This window comes from Phoenix dactylifera, chromosome 1 (genome assembly GCF_051530095.1).
Source record: "Phoenix dactylifera cultivar Ajwa chromosome 1, Ajwa_hap1_PhDact_Kaust_v1.1, whole genome shotgun sequence".
NCBI lineage: Eukaryota > Viridiplantae > Streptophyta > Magnoliopsida > Arecales > Arecaceae > Phoenix > Phoenix dactylifera.
The window spans coordinates 27,965,644-27,986,095 of record NC_143190.1 but is presented as its reverse complement, the minus strand read 5'-3'; positions in this window follow the sequence as shown (position 1 = coordinate 27,986,095).

Here is a 20,452-nt window from a genome sequence, read left to right as displayed (position 1 = left end):
CAGGTGCAGTGTTAAGCTTTAATTATTCTCACAACAAATAGAAGGTAGGGCATGAATTCTCATACTTTGGAATATTTTTTCTTTTTATGGTTAAAATGCAAATTATGGGGATACGTCATTGTATTTTTTTTAAGCTTTGCATGTAATGGTGATATTAGACCAACTAAATTTTTCACCATATTTTTGAGAATGGAGTTCTAGATCTTTACTAACACAAAGTAAACTAACTACCCCTGAACACAACAGTCACATCATCTATCTTGCATTTTCATGTAATATTCTCATTTTCTCAATGCTTCATTTAATGAAAATAGAACTTATGCAGTTACTACCCTAGGTTTAAGCAATGCCTTGATGAGAGACTAATCAGTTCATACTGTTAAACTTAGAAACTTCTGCAACAAGCCTCTTCATCTGTATCATGATTAACTACTTAGGCAAATTTCTTCCCAAAGATGCCATGACTGGCATTATCACTGGCTCACTGCTCACAATCCCTCCCTCTAGCCATTCAGAAACTAGCAAAATCTTATAAGACTTTTCTACCTGATCCATCCAAAGGATGCACACTCCAGGCCGCCTCATAGAATGGGGAATCAATTATTGGGGCAATACACTTCTGAATTGAGTCAATAGCTAGAACTCTGAGTACCATAGGTCTTACCCATTGGGGCAATACCTATGTTAGAACTCAAGATCTACAAAGGAAAAAGAAAAATGAACAAAGAAACCCTAGATCTATGATAGGCGATCATTACCTTCTTTCTGAGGCCCGAAGTCCCGGGCTTCTGCCCCTCAAAAGGAGACGTCTCCTTCCGAGTCACCGTAAACATCACCATTTTCTCCTTCTTTCTGTCGAGATTGAGATCAAGATCGACAGAGCGGGCGAGAGGTGGGGAAAGAAAGGAAAGATAGACACGGGAGCAACGACGGAGGACGTGTGGTGACGAGAAGCGAGCACGGATTTAAAGATCCAGAACATCTAGAATTTAAAGATCGAAGTAAGAGAAGAAGATCCCAAACCTGGCCTTGTCCCTGTCCTTGCCGGCTCCAAACTTCAAATGCCGCATGATGCCTATCTGCGGCGGAGGAGGCGGGAGATATCCACAGAGAGGAGGCCAACGGAGAGGGGGAGGAGGGGAAGGAGATGCGGCGGAGGAACGCGATTTGGGGTCGCACGAAGGAGGGGAATGGCTGAGATCGGCGGAGGGAGGGGGGAGTCGGTCGGCGTGAGCTAGCTAGGGATAGTAGGGATTTAAGGCTGCGGAGGGAGAGGGTCGATCGGGTTTTGATGTGGGAGAAATGAAGTCCGACGACGCTTATAAGTGTCGTCGCATTTCTCCCTTATGCCGACGCTTATAAGCGTCGGTGATTAAACAATGCGACGCGTCAAAAGCGTCGGCGGAAGATTTTGTACCGACGCTTTCTCAAAGTGTCGGCATTTACTATCGCAAGAAAAAAAAGTGCCGACGCTTTTATCTAGCGTCGGCAATTTAGAGTCGGCAGATACCTTTTTTGTTGTAGTGCTAGAGTCCTAATCGGATTAGGACTTCGGATTCAAATTAGAGTCCTAATTGGATTAGGACCAAAATTAAATAAGTCCTAATTGGATTAGGATTTCTTAAGTCCTAATTAATTATTAATCTAATGAATCAACAAGACTCCTAATTGGATTAGGATTGAAGGGTTCAATTGAGTCAAGGTTCATTAAGTTCTAATTGGATTAGGACTTACCTAGATTAAACCCAAATTGGTTCACCCTTGGTCCAAGCCTAATTAGATTAGGACCTAACCATGAGTGACCTTCCTAATCCTCCTTAAAGGAGGATTAGGTTAACCATGAAGGAGGGGCACACGCCCCTCCTCCTTTTCCTTGCTTGGTGTGGCAAAGAAGAGGGGTCGGCGCCCCTCTTGGAAGTTTATCAAGGAGCTCCTACAAAGTAGGAGTTCCACATTTGTAGGAGCTCCACATGCTATTTAAGAGGAGGCGTGGGGGCTGACCTAGGGCGTCATTGAAGCCCTCTCCCTCTCCAATTCGTGGCCCCCTCTCCTCCCCTTTCCTTGGTTCAGCCGCAAGCATAGGAAGAAAAAGAAAGGTGGCCTCTTCATCCTCCCTTCCTCCTTCCAACGCAAGGAAAAGAAAGAAGGCTGCAGGGGTTTTGTTCCTTTACTATTCTTCATCCTTCTTCTTCCTCCTCTCAAGCACATTCAAGAGTTGAAAGAAAGAGAGGAGATCAGCCATCAAAGTTATCTCCGCAAGGGAGCTAGCACCCCGAGGAGATAGAAAGCTTGGATCGGTTTTCTGCTTCGTGTGGATACCCGTAGAGGCCGGGCACTTGAACGGCTTCAAGCGAACCTTCATCCAAAACCACGATCATCAGTTTGCGGTGATCATCTAACCGCGCAAGGTGAAGATCTGATCTTCTAATGTTATTTAAAAGTTTTTAATCCTTATCTATCTACGAACGGTTTTTAAAACAACGTTCATGCGATGAACGGTTGATCCCGTGCATGCCTCTTCCGCTGCATCTTTAATTTTTGAAATTTTTCTGCGGCATGGGCGGGTTCCCAACAAAGGGGACTCTTACACCTAAGGCATGGAATTCATCTCTCCAAGAAGATGTGCCCCAACACATCTGAAGAGATTCAACGCATGAGCAAGATGCCCTATGCATCAGCAATAGGGAGCCTGATGTATACCATGCTATGTACACGACCTGATATAGCCCTTGCTGTGAGTGTCACAAGCAGATATCAATCGAATCCAGGTGAAGAACACTGGACAGCTGTGAAGAATATTCTTAAGTACTTGAGAAGAACTAAAGATTTATTCTTGGTCTTTGGAGGATCATCAGAGTTAAAGGTAGAAAGGTACACAGATTCAGACTTCATGACTGACGTCGATGATAGAAAGTCAACATCTGGATATGTGTTCTTGTGCAATGGTGGTACGGTGAATTGAAAAAATTCTAAACAACCGATCATTGCTGATTCTACTATGGAAGCTGAATACATCGCCGCCTCTGAAGCTGTTAAAGAAGGCTTCTGGTTCAAAAAATTTATTGCAGAGTTGGACGTGATGACACCAGATGCCATAACACTCTACTGCGATAATAATGGCGCCATAGCTCTTGCTAAGGAGCCAAGGTCTCATCAGAAGTCCAAGCATATAGAGCGGCACTTCCACCTCATACGCAACTATGTTGAGAAGAAGTATGTCGAGGTGTAGAGAGTAGACTCCGCGGATAACGTGGCAGACCCATTCACTAAGCAGTCGAGTCAGCAAAAGACTGAAGCCCACCTTGAGAGGATGGGCTTAAGATATATGACCAATTGGATTTAGTGCAAGTGGGAGATTGTTAGATGTATGCCCTAGAAGCCAATCAGGCTGACACATTGTTAATTCTAGGGACATAATTTTGTACTTGACTATTTATTATTGAATAAATAAAAGGCATCTTTTTATTCATATTGTTTATGTGTCTATGAATCGTCCAAGAATTAATAAGATGATGATGCGTATTCTTAAGAGTTAAGAATTTGAGCCATGCATCATTGGTGATTAATTTCTAAACGCTCCTGATCGATGGATCATCACGAGAACGGTGATCGATCCGATGAGATCAGTGCACACATTACTTTTTCTATGGATGGACGAGACTCGAGTCCACGGTGTGGAGACACTGAAGTAATAGTGCAGGTGCTTGTTAGAGAACAAGGGTACTGAGCGTGACCAAGATAAGAAGTCACTTGGATGTCTATCCACTCGTCAGTGATTGCTTGATGTTGCAGTAGTGTGACTGGTCCTTTGACCTGCGAGGCTTCGGCTACTCACAGTGAGGTTATTGTAGTTTGATTGCACAAATACATGGTCTCTAGCCATATGGGTCCATGCAGTGTAGATTGGCTGCAGTAGGTTCACTGTAGGAGTAGGGTATGCATCAACAAGGAACCTATCGACCTTGATAGATAAGGAGAGATCCTATGTGATTTATAAGACTGAGTTCGTAAGACCTCGATCGGGGCAGATTGCACAGTGGAGAAAGAGTTCTCCACTCTCGAACTTAAGTCGAATAAATCTTGACATATGACAGACGAATGGATTTGACGAGTTATCCATGACCTCCGTCCTGTAGAGATCCACGATAGAAGGACTGTATCACATTATAACTGCACCTAGAGGTTCATCATTCTATTCTGCTGGGTAGCCACTACATGCTGCTAGGTGTCACTGGTGGATGGTGGGACTCATAGGGATTATCTTGATGATCGATAAACCCTAATGAGTAGAGTTGGAATCGTTCCGACCCATTGAAAGGAGTTTTCAATGATATTGTGATAGAGATCATAATATATCTCACTACTAGTCAGAGTAGCACCTATGGGGTCACACACACTAGAAGCATTGACCGATCCGATGGTTGAATCGTGATTAGGAATCACAAGTAATCAATTCGATTGATATTTAGTTGAAAAAGGAACAATGGAATTAATTAATTGGACTTAAACACAAATCCTACTTCGAGTAGAATTTCTAGAGTCCTAATTGGATTAGGACTGGAAATTCTAATTGGAGTAGGACTAGGATTCCTACTTGGAGTAGGATTCCAACAATCCTAATTATTTTAGGAGTTTTGAATTAAAATTGGATTCCTACTTGGAGTAGGATTCCTAGAGTCATAATTGGATTAGGACTTCGGATTCAAATTAAAGTCCTAATTGGATTAGGACTAAAATTAAAATAAGTCCTAATTGGATTAGGATTTCTTAAGTCATAATTAATTATTAATCTAATTGTTGCCCAAGGTGACAACCCAAGAGGGGGGGTGAATTGGGTCTTTTAAAAACTTTTCAACTACTTCTAATCTTTTAGAGTTAATTAGGCTAAGTTGTATGGATGCTTAGTGGAATTTAAACTTAGCAAGAGTATGACTCTAATCTAATCAACTATTAAGCAGCGGACTCAATAAAAGATTAGTCTAAGTTTGCCCAAGTATACAATTCAATTGAATGAGACTTGATTAAGTAAATTGAATATGCTTGCAACTAAAGGATGCACGGAGAGAAGTTAAGCACGCATAGTATCTAAGTAAGTAAGTGAGTGAGGAAGTCAGACAACAAAGAGCATCACAAACACAACAAAAGTATAGTGGTTCGGTGCATCCCAGCACCTACATCCACTCCCCAAGACCTCTTGAGGATTTCACTATAATCCCTCAGATTACAGCCGGTTGTTTTACAAGCTCACAACCCAACTTGTTGTTTTGCGAGATCACAACAAACTCGGTCGGTTTTCACAGGCTCACCGACTAGAACCAACCGATTGTTTTCACGGCCTCACAATCCAACCTAGTTGGTTTTTCCAAAGGCTCACCAACCACAACCTTACAACGATTGTTTTCCGGGTTCACAATCAACCCAGTTGGTTTTCCCAAAGGCTCACCAACCACAACCTTACAACGTTGGTTTTCCCTTTGGCTCACCAACAAACCTTAACCCCTTGATTCAATCCCTTGATTGAATTAAGTTACAAGATATTAGAACAAGAGTTTAAATCAAATACAAGCTTCTCATATAAGCAAATATAGCAAATATAAATAAGTAAAGAAAAGAGAAGAAGCCCTCAAACTAATTTGTAAATAGAGGAACTCGGCTTCTTCTTCACTTGACCCTCTTCTAATTTTGCACGAAGTAGAGGATCTTCGAGGCAGCACACGAATGGAGAGGAAGCTTTGGGATTCACTTGGATGCTCTTCTTCTCTCTATTTTACTTTGAATGGCCCTTTTGTGCTTATGGGAGATTTTTCTTGTAATCTCTTTCAAATCTCTTCCCTAAATATTTTCTCCCACTTCCATTCCCTCTTTCCTAGCTCTCCTCTTGATTTTATAGCTTTAGAGGGAGTGTAAACAAAAATCTAGCCGTTAGAGACAAAAATAGAGCCGTTGGAATCAAGAAAAAACTAGCCGTTATGCCTCCCAGCGTACTCGAGTCGACTCGGCTGAAGTAGGAGTCGACTCGGCTGAAACAGGGGTCGATCTGTGAATAGTAGTCTGCCGACACTGTAGCTGGGAGTCGGCTCCGCACTGTAGCGCTGAAGTTGGAGTCGGCTCGAGATCACTGCAGTGCTGAAAATCAACTTTCTGTCTTTTTGTTTATTCTCAGTCGGAGTCGACTCGTAGAGTGCCGGAGTCGACTCGAGCACTGTTTCTTGAAACTCTAGAGTGCCAGAGTCGACTCTAAACTTCCCGGAGTCAACTCGAGGACTATTTTTTTGAATCTTTCTTTGAATTTGCTCCTCCAACTTAAATCCTTTGAACTTGAAACTTAGGCCATTAAATTGTAGCTTTCTTCTAACTTTTCTTGAGAGCTTTTGAGGCCTTCTTGTATTTTTCCAACTTGCTATGTTCCTTGCAAAATAAATTATCTTTTCTTCTTGCAACACAAACATTAGTAATTATACTTCAAGGTTTTGTGATCATCAAAATCAATCTTTAACTCAATCTTTGGGTCATCAGTCTCCCCCTTTTTGATGATGACAAAACTTGTAGTATGTGCAATATAAAATATATTGTGTTCTAGGACTAATGCATAGCTAAGTTGCATGAAGTAGAAAACATATATATTTAAAACATACTTCATGATAATGCTTTAGATTTAATCAGCGTAACACAATCAACATATTTCAATTTAAGCTGATTTGTATTCAATTCAAAACATAAAGCATTATGAGCATATACTTAGATATTTCTCCCCCTTTTTGACAACATTAAAAAGGTTGCAAGATAATGAAACATTAAGCACAAAGATAAGAATACTCAAATATTTCTTTTTCTTTTTGTACTCTGATTTGTATGTCAAATTATTGCGAGAATATGAATCATGTAACTCAAGGCAATATTGTTAGAAAAAGATTAATGAGCATAGATCAGAGCCAATTATAATGAGAACACATCGAATGTGGTTCCAAAGATAGTTTTCAAATCAAGTGTAGGTGGAAACTTTCTCAAGTTAATTCAAGAAGTACCAAGAATGATATTCAAAGAAAGCACGAATGAAAATCTAATCATTCTTTAATAATAAGTATGAAAGCTTGTTCATTTAAGATCTTTTGCCCAATATATTAAGTATTTTAACAACATGAGAGCAATTGAACTAATTTTCTTTTTGGAGTATAATAGCAATATATTAAGTATGATTTCAAAGTTCTTTTATTCCTTTAAAAATAAGTACATTTTGATACATATAATAATGAATTGGCACAAAATTGAAGTTCTAAAGAGCAAGCCAATAAGAACTCATTAGTGAATTCCAAAATAGATTTTCTAAGAGATACTCAATGAAATTCAACATTATTCTCCCCCTTTTTCATTCAGCTAGAGGCTCTTAAGGTCAACTGTTTGAATTGCAATTTGGTTCATGATTTATGCATAAGATATATTAACCAAATAACAAGCCTCAAGGTGTATCATAAAGATTTGTATGTTTAAATTTCAGATGATACTTATTGGAGAGTATTAGGATCACTTCTCATTCAGTGTTCTTTCTCTCTCCTTTAGTTATGGATTTATGCGATTAAGTTCCATATGATCTCTCCCTCTAAAATTTTCTTTCTCCCCCTTAATTATTCATTCCATTTAAGAGTTTAAAATTTGAAGATAGTGTCCAATAAAATTGTCAAACTCGAAACTATATGTTCAATATATTCTATTTCCATAAAGCTCAAATTTTGAGATAAAACAACCTTTATACAACTCATCTCAAGGTACAAGCTTATTATGTATTTATGAAGTCATGCAACACAATGAGGTTCATCAAAATCAATCCATAAAGCATTCAAAATATTCATCAAATGGACGTGACATTTTGGATAAGATACAGAATGCATTTAGATTGAATATCTAAAGCTCCCCCTCAAAAGATGCATTCTTCTTTAATTATTCTATAATATTAAGAATGTAGAGTGATCTAGAATTATTCAAAATTTATAGCAATCACTCTTTTTAATCTTTCAAGAACAAGTTATGCTTCCTCTTAATCTTTGAGAAAATGTACTGAAATATTAATCAGAAAATGATTCATTTGAAGCTCAAATTCTTTCAAAAGCATTTACATTTTCTTTCTTTTAAGAATCATTTGAGTGAGCTGAAATGTTTCTAGACTTAAGATCATTCACTCTCTTAATAATATATATATATATATATATATATATATATTGATGGAAGTCTTTAATAATGTAGGAGAGAAAAACATATAGATGATCATTGAAGTATATATATTTATAGAATTCAATTTCTTAATCATAGTTTTTCAGCAATATATACATGAAGCACAATAAATCTTTTTAATATCAAAATAAAATTATATATTTAAAAATATTTATTTACAATTAAGATCATTGAAAGACACATCATTTAGACCAATATTAGTACACTTTAAGGATAAGCAAAGATATGTTTCGGATGCGTATCGAGACAATCAACTAAGGCGTCAAAATTAATTCTGTTTTTCTTATATTAAAATTTTCATTTAGAAATCATATTGAGTTATTCTCCTGGATGACGTGATCATTGAAGCATATAACTAAGGTTACAAAGATGTAACGATATAAGCATTTTTAAGTTAAGTTTAAGCTTTTATACAAAATCAGATTCTGAATTTTCATAAGAATTTCCAAGAAGGCTTTCATAATTATAATTTTAGATATGTATCTTCTTCATTGTAGCTCATCTTAAATCATTACGATTGAAAACACATATTTCAAACATATAAGAGCATATTCAGAATATTTGTATTTATGTTGAGTTTTAGTATAAATTAGAACATTATATACCAAGGTTAGGCTAGTTGAAGGATAAAACAAACTCAATTCATTTTGCCTATATAAAGATATACTTCTCTTCTCCTTTTTACAGATTTATTCAACTATCAGATTTTAACGATGATTGTGAATGACAAATCTGAATTTTTTTTTCAATAATACCAAACAAAAATTTTATGTAGTATTTCAAACATTCAATCAAATTGTCCAAGCATGGAGCATCACAAAATATTGAGAACCCATAATACAAGACATCATGCCACATGCAAAATATATTATGTGTTAAGTCATGCATTAAAATATTAAGAGCAAGCATGTCAATGATCAAAATCAATTCTTTTCAAATAAACTCCTCCTATTTAAATATAATCTTGCACTGATTTCATCCTTAAAGTGTGTTTTCAAGTGATTAAAAATTTGACTTGATTCTTCTTATATACTTTTATTTACTTTGTCTTTCATTTTTACTTTCTTATGCTTTATATTCTATTTGCTCCCTATCCGGTGGAGTTGGAAGGGGCACGAGGTACTACCACTAGCCTCCCTCTTGTGCCCCTACACCGAATAGTTGGGTCAAATAGTGCCGGGTACTACCACTAGCCTCCCCATTGGCACCATCCCTATGATGAGCAATATAGAAATGTTAAAATGTTTACTTCAAACTCTCCCTGTTTAAGTATAATTAATTACGGATTTTATCTCTTCTAAAAGAATGCTCACACAAGTTTCACAAATGTGCCGAATATATTATACTTGTTTTGCTTTTCCTTAAGATTGGAGTATTTGCCTTTACTTAGATTTTACTTCTCTTGAATAATATCCATTTTCTTTTCTTTATCTCTCTCTCTTTTTGTTATTCTCAAGTAATTTACATGACAGAGCAGAATAAAGAAATAATCTTATGTATCATATAGATGTATATCATGCAAACAACATTTTCATTGTGCTCAAGGATTCATAACTTCTCACAAGTTATTTTAAATCAAAATTTTAAGCATTTACTTGTGTATTTCATGGTTATGATATAGGCAAAGAAATATTTTAGTTTGAGCAAACCATGAAATAATTTCTAAAAGCATAAGTCAATTAATGCATATATAGACATGATATCTAGAAATTAATATTTAAAGATTTTAATCATGCCACAATAAGATTTAAGTTATTGACTTTGCTTAGCTAATTTATGAGAGAGGTATCTAAAATTATCGATTCATTCTGCATTCTTCAAGTCAAATACCTACTAGATTTTTTATGTATGAACTTTTGGCTGAAGAAGATCCTCTCTCTTGTTTGCATGTGAATGTTTATTGTATCTTACATGGAGATATCCTTCAAGTTGAAATCTCTCATTTTCTTGCTCAAGGATCCTGCATTATTAACAAAATTCTTTTCTTTCTTGAAGGAAAGTTATTAGTTTCTTCAAGATACAAAACATTCATATAGTATATTTCTTAACTGGGTGACTCAATCATAAGATATGACAACAATTGAATGTTGAGTCACTTTACTCAAGAGATTGCCTAAATATAAGCAAACACATGTCACTTAAACTTAAGAGATAGTTTCATTAACCAAGAAGGTTCAAGGACAAGCGTGTGAAGCAATAGGAAGATTTATCAAGGTCAAATCAATTTTTTATTTTCAGAATTAATTTAGCTTAGATTCTATTTGCTTAAGATAATTATCAATAAGACATGTTAGCTAAGTTTTAATCAATTTATCTTAAACAGTTGTTTCTATCAAAATTCATATTATGAATCATTAGAGTTAGATTGAAGTCTTGCACAAGGGCACATAATGAGCATACAATCTGGTCTACTAGTTGTATGATAAAATAATTATTCTATCATGCTTCAATACAGCTTTAAAATAATATATCTACTTTGCTCATCCTTTTCAAATTCTACAAGATGGGGTTATAGACATACCTTCTTCATGCCAATCTTCTATAAGAGTTGTCTTGTGGACTAACTTTGGTCAATGAAGATTCCCTTTCTTGTTTGGCTTAATTTGGAGTTTGAGAGAAAATGTTAATTCATTCATCATACATATTTCAAACTCACCTTGCACGAGCTTAGTAAAATCTTCATATAAATCTCCATTAGTAGAACCAAAAATGATATCATCAATGTATACTTTGAGCAAGTAAGATATCACAAATTCTTCTTTTGATGCATAGATTTATCACTATTACTTTCTATCAAAAAGGTTGCTTAAGCTTTTATATCATGCTTTTGATGCTTGTTTCAAATCATATATTGCTTTATCATATTTGTAATGAGTGTTTTTATATGGTGGTTATTTAACATATATCTTCTTTAATAAAGTAAGCACATAGGAGTCCATTCTACACACTCATTTGATATAATATAAAGCTCATAAAGCAAGCAAATGATAATGGTGATCTTTACTTCTAATCATGCAAGAATTTCATCAAGATCTATTTCATCTTTTCTTGATTTAGTCTTTTAGTAGTCATCATTTTTCTTTATTAAGTGCATTTCTGAAAAACTCAATTTGGTTCTAATTATTAACATATTTTCAGATTGTTATATATAAAAGATTAACCATATATATATATAATTTGATTTTAGTATCTTGATAATAAATCATTAGTCTCATAAAGAATAAAATGACTTGATATTTCTGCAACTAAAATCTTTTCATTGAATATTCTATATGCATTGCTTGATGAATGATATCCAAGGATAGACATATCTCTATCAGATTTGGCATTATTTTCATAAGAACATATCAAGCATAACATGTACGACTGAAAAATATGAAAGATATGCAATAGTTTATTTTCTATTTTTCAGAAGATCAAAAGGAGTTTTCATCAAAAATAGATATAATAGAAATCATATATATGAAAAGCAGTGATGATAACTTTTAACAAAAATTATTTAAGTAGACTATCATACACCATTGTCTTTTTCATTTCTTCAAGAGTTCCATTAACACTATTTTACTTATGGTGTCCTTGGTGCTGAAATAATTGGATTTAATATTATTTTCTGTATAAACTTTATCAGGATTTTGGTTTTCAACACTGTGCCTTGAACTCTTTATCTTCACAGTTTGGAAACCTTTTTCATTTGAAACATTTTTACAAGATTTAGCAAATACAGAAAATACTTCAATTTTATTTGCCAAGAACAAATCCAATGTAAGCTTTTGAAAACTTAGTGATGGAAATAACATCTTTAGATTTAGAAATTGATTCTTGTTTGTTTCCTTAGTTAGCATGCATAGCAAATTTTTGACCTTTCAGAAGATAATCTAAGTAAGCCAATGACAAGGTCTTCTGAGATTAAGTACATACTAGCATGAGTTGATTTTATATGCCAAAGATGGTTTCTTTAATCTTGGTATTCATAGTGCATATATTCAAAAGCACACCAAGTACACATTATCATATCTATGATCAATAAACAATAATGCCATGGATAAAAACTCTCAATTAAGCATATAGAGAATTCATAGAGTTATTCTTAATAAATTGATTAATCATTTAGCAACTTATCCAATAGTGAGTAAAGTATACTATAAAATGAAATGATTTGATTATATTTCCAAAAGCATTTTCTATATCACAAAATTGATCAATACTTGCAATTCATATCAAATACTAAAGCAAAAATAATGATGAGATGCAAGGATTACTGATTTCATTATTATTATTTTTGTTAATTACTTTTCATAAGTATATTTTAAGTTTCTTTTGTTCCATGGGTATCTTGGCACACCTATGTCTACATCCTCATATTTTCATTTTGGGTACCCAAGCTTGCTTGGGTCCTTGAGAGTTAGGACATATGGTTCCTTTTGGAATCCAAATCTGTTTAATAGTAATAACTTTACCATTTGATTTAATTGTGTTAGAACATTGGGAAAAGTTGTTATGCCCATTCTTTTCATGTTTGAAATAAGTTATCTTATTTAATGGTTTGCTTGGTAAATTAATAACCTTTTTCTCTTGAGATTTATTGTTAAGTAAAGGAGTCAAGCCAAGTTTTGATTTATCATAAGCAACATATTGGCTTTCAAACATCATTTTTAATCATTCTGAACTTACGGTGAATTTGTTAATAAAAGATTTTAATTGATTAATTTCTTTACTTAAGTTTTGATTTTCTTTAATTAAGCTATGATTTTTCTGAATCAATTCTTCTGAAAATGACCTTAAGCTTTTATTTTCAGAATTCAGTTTGTCTTGTATTTCAGCAATAGAATTTCTTTCTTTTGAAATTTCCAAATTTAGCTTTTTAAGATTTTTATTTTTCATAGCTAATTTTCTACATTCGCCATACAAATCATGAAAAGCATTTAAAAGTTCATCATAAGAAAATTCTTCATGAAATTCATTTGGTGTAAAATTAGATTCAGATTTTACCTTATCTTCTTGTGCCATAAAGCAAAAGTTAGTTACCTCTTGTAGTTCCTTGGAGCTAATATCATCATTGTTGCTCCTAGCTTTTATTTCCTTGCTTGACTCTTCCTTGGTCAAAACTTTCTTCCTTTTTATCTCTTTCTTTCTTTCTTCTTGCTTCCTCTTCTTCTTTGTCTTTAGGAAGCTTTTGAATTTTTTTGTTGTTCTTTCTTCCTCGAGTCGACTCGGGTTTACTTAGAGTCGACTCGAGATCTTCGGGAGACGTCTCGTTCTCAGAGGCCTAAAAGATGATTCTCTGTCTTTTGAACTGTTCTGCCTCGGAGTCGACTCGGGTCTTGTTGGAGTCGACTCGGCTAACTTGGGAGTCGACTCGGAAATACTTGGAGTCGACTCGTTCACAGGGTCTTCAAGACTGTGTCTCTGCCCTTCAGACTGTTCTTCTCTAGGAGTCGACTCGGACAAACTGGGAGTCGACTCGGCTACTGTGGAGGATTCTTCAATCTCATTGTTAGTACGCAATTGAAGCACATGTGAGCTAATCTGAGATTTATCATAAATAATTATTAAAGTATCCTAGATTTCTTTAGCAGATAAGCATGCAGAAATCTTATGAAATATAGATTCATGGATAGCACAATATAGAAAGTTCATAGTATTAGCATTCAATTGTGCTAAGTCTTTTTCATTGACATTTTGAGAAAGTGTGTGAGGTCCATTTATAATGATATTCCACATTTTATAGTTTTGTGATTGAACAATAATTTTCATTCTAGTTTTCCATTGAATATAATAAGTTCCATCAAATAGTGGAGGTCTGTTTATGGAAAGTCCCTCGGCAAATAATATGTTATGTGGGGTTGTCATAATCTTTAGCTCTAGTCGGTTAAGACTATAATTAATAGAAGAGCACCTGCTCTGATACCACTTGTTGCCCAAGGTGACAACCCAAGAGGGGGGGTGAATTGGGTCTTTTAAAAACTTTTCAACTACTTCTAATCTTTTAGAGTTAATTAGGCTAAGTTGTATGGATGCTTAGTGGAATTTAAACTTAGCAAGAGTATGACTCTAATCTAATCAACTATTAAGCAGCGGACTCAATAAAAGATTAGTCTAAGTTTGCCCAAGTATGCAATTCAATTGAATGAGACTTGATTAAGTAAATTGAATATGCTTGCAACTAAAGGATGCACGGAGAAGAGTTAAGCACGCATAGTATCTAAGTAAGTAAGTGAGTGAGGAAGTCAGACAACAAAGAGCATCACAAACACAACAAAAGTATAGTGGTTCGGTGCATCCCAGCACCTCACTTCCCAAGACCTCTTGGGAATTTCACTATAATCCCTCAGATTACAGCCGGTTGTTTTACAAGCTCACAACCCAACTTGTTGTTTTGCGAGATCACAACGAACTCGGTCGGTTTTTACAGGCTCACCGACTAGAACCAACCGATTGTTTTCACGGGCTCACAATCCAACCCAGTTGGTTTTTCCAAAGGCTCACCAACCACAACCTTACAACGATTGTTTTCCGGGTTCACAATCAACCCAGTTGGTTTTCCCAAAGGCTCACCAACCACAACCTTACAACGTTGGTTTTTCCTTTGGCTCACCAACAAACCTTAACCCCTTGATTCAATCCCTTGATTGAATCAAGTTACAAGATATTAGAACAAGAGTTTAAATCAAATACAAGCTTCTCATATAAGCAAATATAAATAAGTAAAGAAAAGAGAAGAAGCCCTCAAACTAATTTGTAGATAGAGGAACTCGGCTTCTTCTTCACTTGACCCTCTTCTGATTTTGCACGAAGTAGAGGATCTCCGAGGCAGCACACGGATGGAGAGGAAGCTTTGGGATTCACTTGGATGCTCTTCTTCTCTCTATTTTACTTTGAATGGCCCTTTTGTGCTTATGGGAGATTTTTCTTGTAATCTCTTTCAAATCTCTTCCCTAAATGTTTTCTCCCACTTCCATTCCCTCTTCCCTAGCTCTCCTCTTGATTTTATAGCTTTAGAGGGAGTGGAAACAAAAATCTAGCCGTTAGAGACAAAAATAGAGCCGTTGGAATCAAGAAAAAACTAGCCGTTATGCCTCCCAGCGTGCTCGAGTCGACTCGGCTGAAGTAGGAGTCGACTCGGCTGAAACAGGGGTCGATCTGTAAATAGTAGTCTGCCGACATTGTAGCTGGGAGTCGGCTCCGCACTGTAGCGCTGAAGTTGGAGTCGGCTCGAGATCACTGTAGCGCTGAAAATCAACTTTCTGTCTTTTTGTTTGTTCTCAGTCGGAGTCGACTCGTAGAGTGCCGGAGTCGACTCGAGCACTGTTTCTTGAAACTCTAGAGTGCCAGAGTCGACTCTAAACTTCCCAGAGTCGACTCGAGGACTATTTTTTTGAATCTTTCTTTGAATTTGCTCCTCCAACTTAAATCCTTTGAACTTGAAACTTGGGCCATTAAATTGTAGCTTTCTTCTAACTTTTCTTGAGAGCTTTTGCGGCCTTCTTGTATTTTTCCAACTTGCTATGTTCCTTGCAAAATAAATTATCTTTTCTTCTTGCAACACAAACATTAGTAATTATACTTCAAGGTTTTGTGATCATCAAAATTAATCTTTAACTCAATCTTTGGGTCATCAGTCTCCCCCTTTTTGATGATGACAAAACTTGTAGTATGTGCAATATAAAATATATTGTGTTCTAGGACTAATGCATAGCTAAGTTGCATGAAGTAGAAAATATATATATTTAAAACATACTTCATGATAATGCTTTAGATTTAATCAGCGTAACATAATCAACATATTTCAATTTAAGCTGATTTGTATTCAACTCAAAACATAAAGCATTATGAGCATATACTTAGATATTTCTCCCCCTTTTTGACAACATTAAAAAGGTTGCAAGATAATGAAACATTAAGCACAAAGATAAGAATACTCAAATATTTCTTTTTCTTTTTGTACTCTGATTTGTATGTCAAATTATTGCAAGAATATGAATCATATAACTCAAGGCAATAATGTTAGAAAAAGATTAATGAGCATAGATCAGAGCCAATTATAATGAGAACACATCGAATGTGGTTCCAAAGATAGTTTTCAAATCAAGTGTAGGTGGAAACTTTCTCAAGTTAATTCAAGAAGTACCAAGAATGATATTCAAAGAAAGCACGAATGAAAATCTAATCATTCTTTAATAATAAGTATGAAAGTTTGTTTATTTAAGATCTTTTGTCCAATATATTAAGTATTTTAACAACATGAGAGCAATTGAACTAATTTTCTTTTTGGAGTATAATAGCAATATATTAAGTATGATTTCAAAGTTCTTTTATTCCTTTAAAAATAAGTACATTTTGATACATATAATAATGAATTGGCACAAAATTGAAGTTCTAAAGAGCAAGCCAATAAGAACTCATTAGTGAATTCCAAAATAGATTTTTTAATAGATTTTTAAGCAATGCCTTGATGAGAGACTAATCAGTTCATACTGTTAAACTTAGAAACTTCTGCAACAAGCCTCTTCATCTGTATCATGATTAACTACTTAGGCAAATTTCTTCCCAAAGATGCCATGACTGGCATTATCACTGGCTCACTGCTCACAATCCCTCCCTCTAGCCATTCAGAAACTAGCAAAATCTTATAAGACTTTTCTACCTGATCCATCCAAAGGATGCACACTCCAAGCCGCCTCATAGAATGGGGAATCAATTATTGGGGCAATACACTTCTGAATTGAGTCAATAGCTGTTACGGGGGAACTCAGCCACCATGCCCCACGTGACCGGCACGCGCGCCCAAGAAGACTACAGCTGCCCCTTGATCCAGTAATCCGACCCCGAGTCGGATATCTTCGGCTTCGCAGCCCGACCCCGAGTCGGCTGCCCCTTGATCCAGCAGTCCGACCCCGAGTCGGATATCTTCGGCTTCGCAGCCCGACTCCGAGTCGGCTGCCCCTTGATCCAGCAATCCGACCCCGAGTCGGCAATCTCTCGACAACGACAGGCTGTTCCCCTGAAGCACGCCGCGACCCTCTGCTCCACTACTCCCTGCAACGGTCGTATCCGGCGCTGCTCCACGATCTCCTGTAACAACCGTACAAAGCGGAGCTCCACTACGCCCTGTCATGGCCGTACCCAGCGCTGCCCCACGACGCCCTGTAACGGCCATGTCAGTGGCAACTCCATCGTGCCACACGATGACCAACCCCCCAGAAGGACCCCCCAGCCTGGTATATATGCGGCTGGGGGGAGAAGGGGGGAGGTAAGCAAGAACTTCCAGTGCATTCTCTTACTTGCTACTATTATCTCTCCTTCTCCTCCAATCTCCTCTGACTTGATCGTCGGAGGGCCCCCACTACCCCAGTGGTGGTGCGAGGCTTGCTTGCAGGTTTTCCGGTGGAAGGTGGAGCGCAATCAACACCAACCAAGGCAACTCAAACGGAACCCCGTTCACACCGCTGTGCCAATCGTTCTCGGTTTGGACCACCAGCAACAGTTGGCGCTAGAAGGAGGGCTCCGAATCTCAGAGCGATCGTAATGGCACGGCGAGGTGGTCGTGGAGCTTCCAATGCCTCCGGTCGCGGGGCCTCTCGCGCCTCCGGCCGGGAGGCCGCTGCGTCTCCAACATATTCTCAGCAACACTCCACCGTTCCACCCCCCATTCAGATGGTCGAAGCCGCTCAGTTCGACCAGTTAGCCCAGCAGGTTCGCACCCTCGCGGAGGCAGTGCAGAACCTGCAGGGTGTGATATCTCGGGCGCCGCAGCGGGCCCAGGAGCCGCTGCTCCCTGAGCGCTCACCTGTCCTCCTCAACCCGCGCTCCTTCCTCTCCCATGGGGAGGAGCGCCGGCGCGAGGAAGATTCTCGAGCACGGTCCATTCTGCCGGGACCTTCCCATCGGAGCTGCGTGGGGTACGAGAGGCGGGCCCGGGCGCATTCCCAGACCCCCCAGTCCTCAAGGAACCCGCGCTCCAGTCGGTCCCCCTCTCGGTGCTCCTTGTCTCCCACCCATCGGTCGCGCTCCCTGGACCGGCGGGTGGACGATCTCCACCGACAACTCCAGGTCCTGAAGGGCCACTCCAAAGATCCCTTCGCCGACTTGGAGATCTCCTCCCAGCCGGCGCTTGCCTCGAGGATCCTGCGGACCCCGAATCCGCCGGGGTTTAAAATGCCGGCGATCGAGCCCTATGACGGGGCGGCGGACCCGCGGGATCACGTCGAGAGTTTCAGGACCCTTATGCTCCTCCACGGAGCATCAGATCCTCTCCTCTGCAAGGCCTTCCCGGCGACCCTCCGTGGCCCGGCAAGGGCGTGGTTCGCCGGCTTGGAGGCTAACTCAATCCAGTCCTTCGACCAGTTTACTCGCCTCTTCATCACCCATTTCGCCGTCAGTAGCCGGCGGCGACTGGTCTCCGACTCCCTCTTTGATGTCCGGCAAAACGAGGGAGAAAGCTTGCGGGATTATCTTACCCGCTTCAACAAGGCTACGCTGGAAGTCCGGAACCTGAGCCAGGAGGTGGCTCTTTCAGCCCTGAAGCGTGGCTTCCGAAAGGGCAGACTCACCTTCTCCCTGGACAAACGCCTGCCGCGGAGCTTCCCGGAGCTGTTGTCCCGGGCGAACCAGTATGCGGACGCCGAGGAGGCGGCCGCCCACCGGAGCAAGGAGGCCGCCGAGATCCCTCCAAAGCTCGGGAAGAAAAGGCAAAAAGAGGCACGCCAGAGGAGGAGCCCGACGCCTCAACGTCGGCGCAGAAGCCTGTCGCCGGCGAGGAACCACGGCGCCCTACGCCCTCGTTCTCCGCCCCGACGTTTCAACCGGTACACTCCTCTCCTGACTCCCCGGGCCCAGATCCTCATGGAAATCAAGGGGCGGGTGAAAGAGTAGATGCCCTACAAGCCAATCGCAATATGTATTGCGAAGGGTTTTTCTTTTCATTTGTCCAAATCATGTACATGACATTTAAATATTAATAAAGGCGTTATGTTTTATCATATGCTGTTGATTATATTTATGATAAACTCCTTAGATTAGGGCAATAGTTTTAAGACTATGATGAGATCATACTAGTGAGACTTAAAATCCTAAAATCCTAATCTTAAATATTTCCAGTCATTGGTACATTGAGTCGGAGATCAATGATTACCGGAAAGACTGGCATGTCTTATGTATGCTCGATGCAGAGGATGATTGATCTCACAATCATTTGTGTGGAGACACTAATACAAAGATATGGGTGCTCATTAGAAGAATGAGTTCACTGAATTGACCTACAAAGAGAAATCTTATGAAGTCTTACTTACATGTCAAAAGATGATTCTCTTAGTGGGAGTTGTGCAACTGATCCTTTGACCTGAGATCACCATGGTATCTTGTGCACATGAACCTATGTTTTGGTTTACACTCATTCATGACAATAAGTTATGTACGAGGTCTTCTGGATATGGTGGATTGTGTACGAAGATTATGAGTAGGTCAACAAGGAATTAATCACTTCTAGTAAGAGAAGATAGCATCCTATTTATTCTAATCATATGATAATTCAGGAAGCCTTTGATCAAAGCAGAATGAAAATTAGAAAGAGTTTCTAATGTTTCATTATTTGAATTATCATTAAAAGATTGAGAAAAATATGAATATGAAATTGAGTTTGACATATATTCATACTCATATACATATTTGGGATGCAGTTTGATTAAAGGATTGAATTGCATGGTAACTTGCCACTGAAGGATATTTTTGGTATTTCCACCAAATTCCATATTTTTCGGGTAGACATGACACGTTGCTAGACGTCAATCTTGTCTTATAGGTTTGATCGAATTAAAGAGTTTAATTCGATTACCAATTAGAAAGGATTCTAATTGTTAAGTTCGGGTTCGCGCAGTTTGGACTTAAATCGATTAGAAGAGTTCTAATCAAGTTGGGTCAACTCGCACTCACACCTATTGCTGGCTAAGTATGGAACCCAATGGGTCACACACAAGAAAACTTATCAAGGGTCTAATTGGATTAGATCATGTTTGCAAGATAAACATCCTAGCAGGTGTTGCAAACCTTAGCTCCTGATTCGAACTAGATTCGAATCTGATTCGAATTGGATTCGAATCTGATTCTTAATTGATCTAATTTGATTAGATCATATTCTAATATGGGTTAGCCAAGAGTTGGCACCTAAATTGGCTTGATTTGAGTCTAATTGGATTAGATTTGATAAAACATTTAATTTTGACCGTTGGAT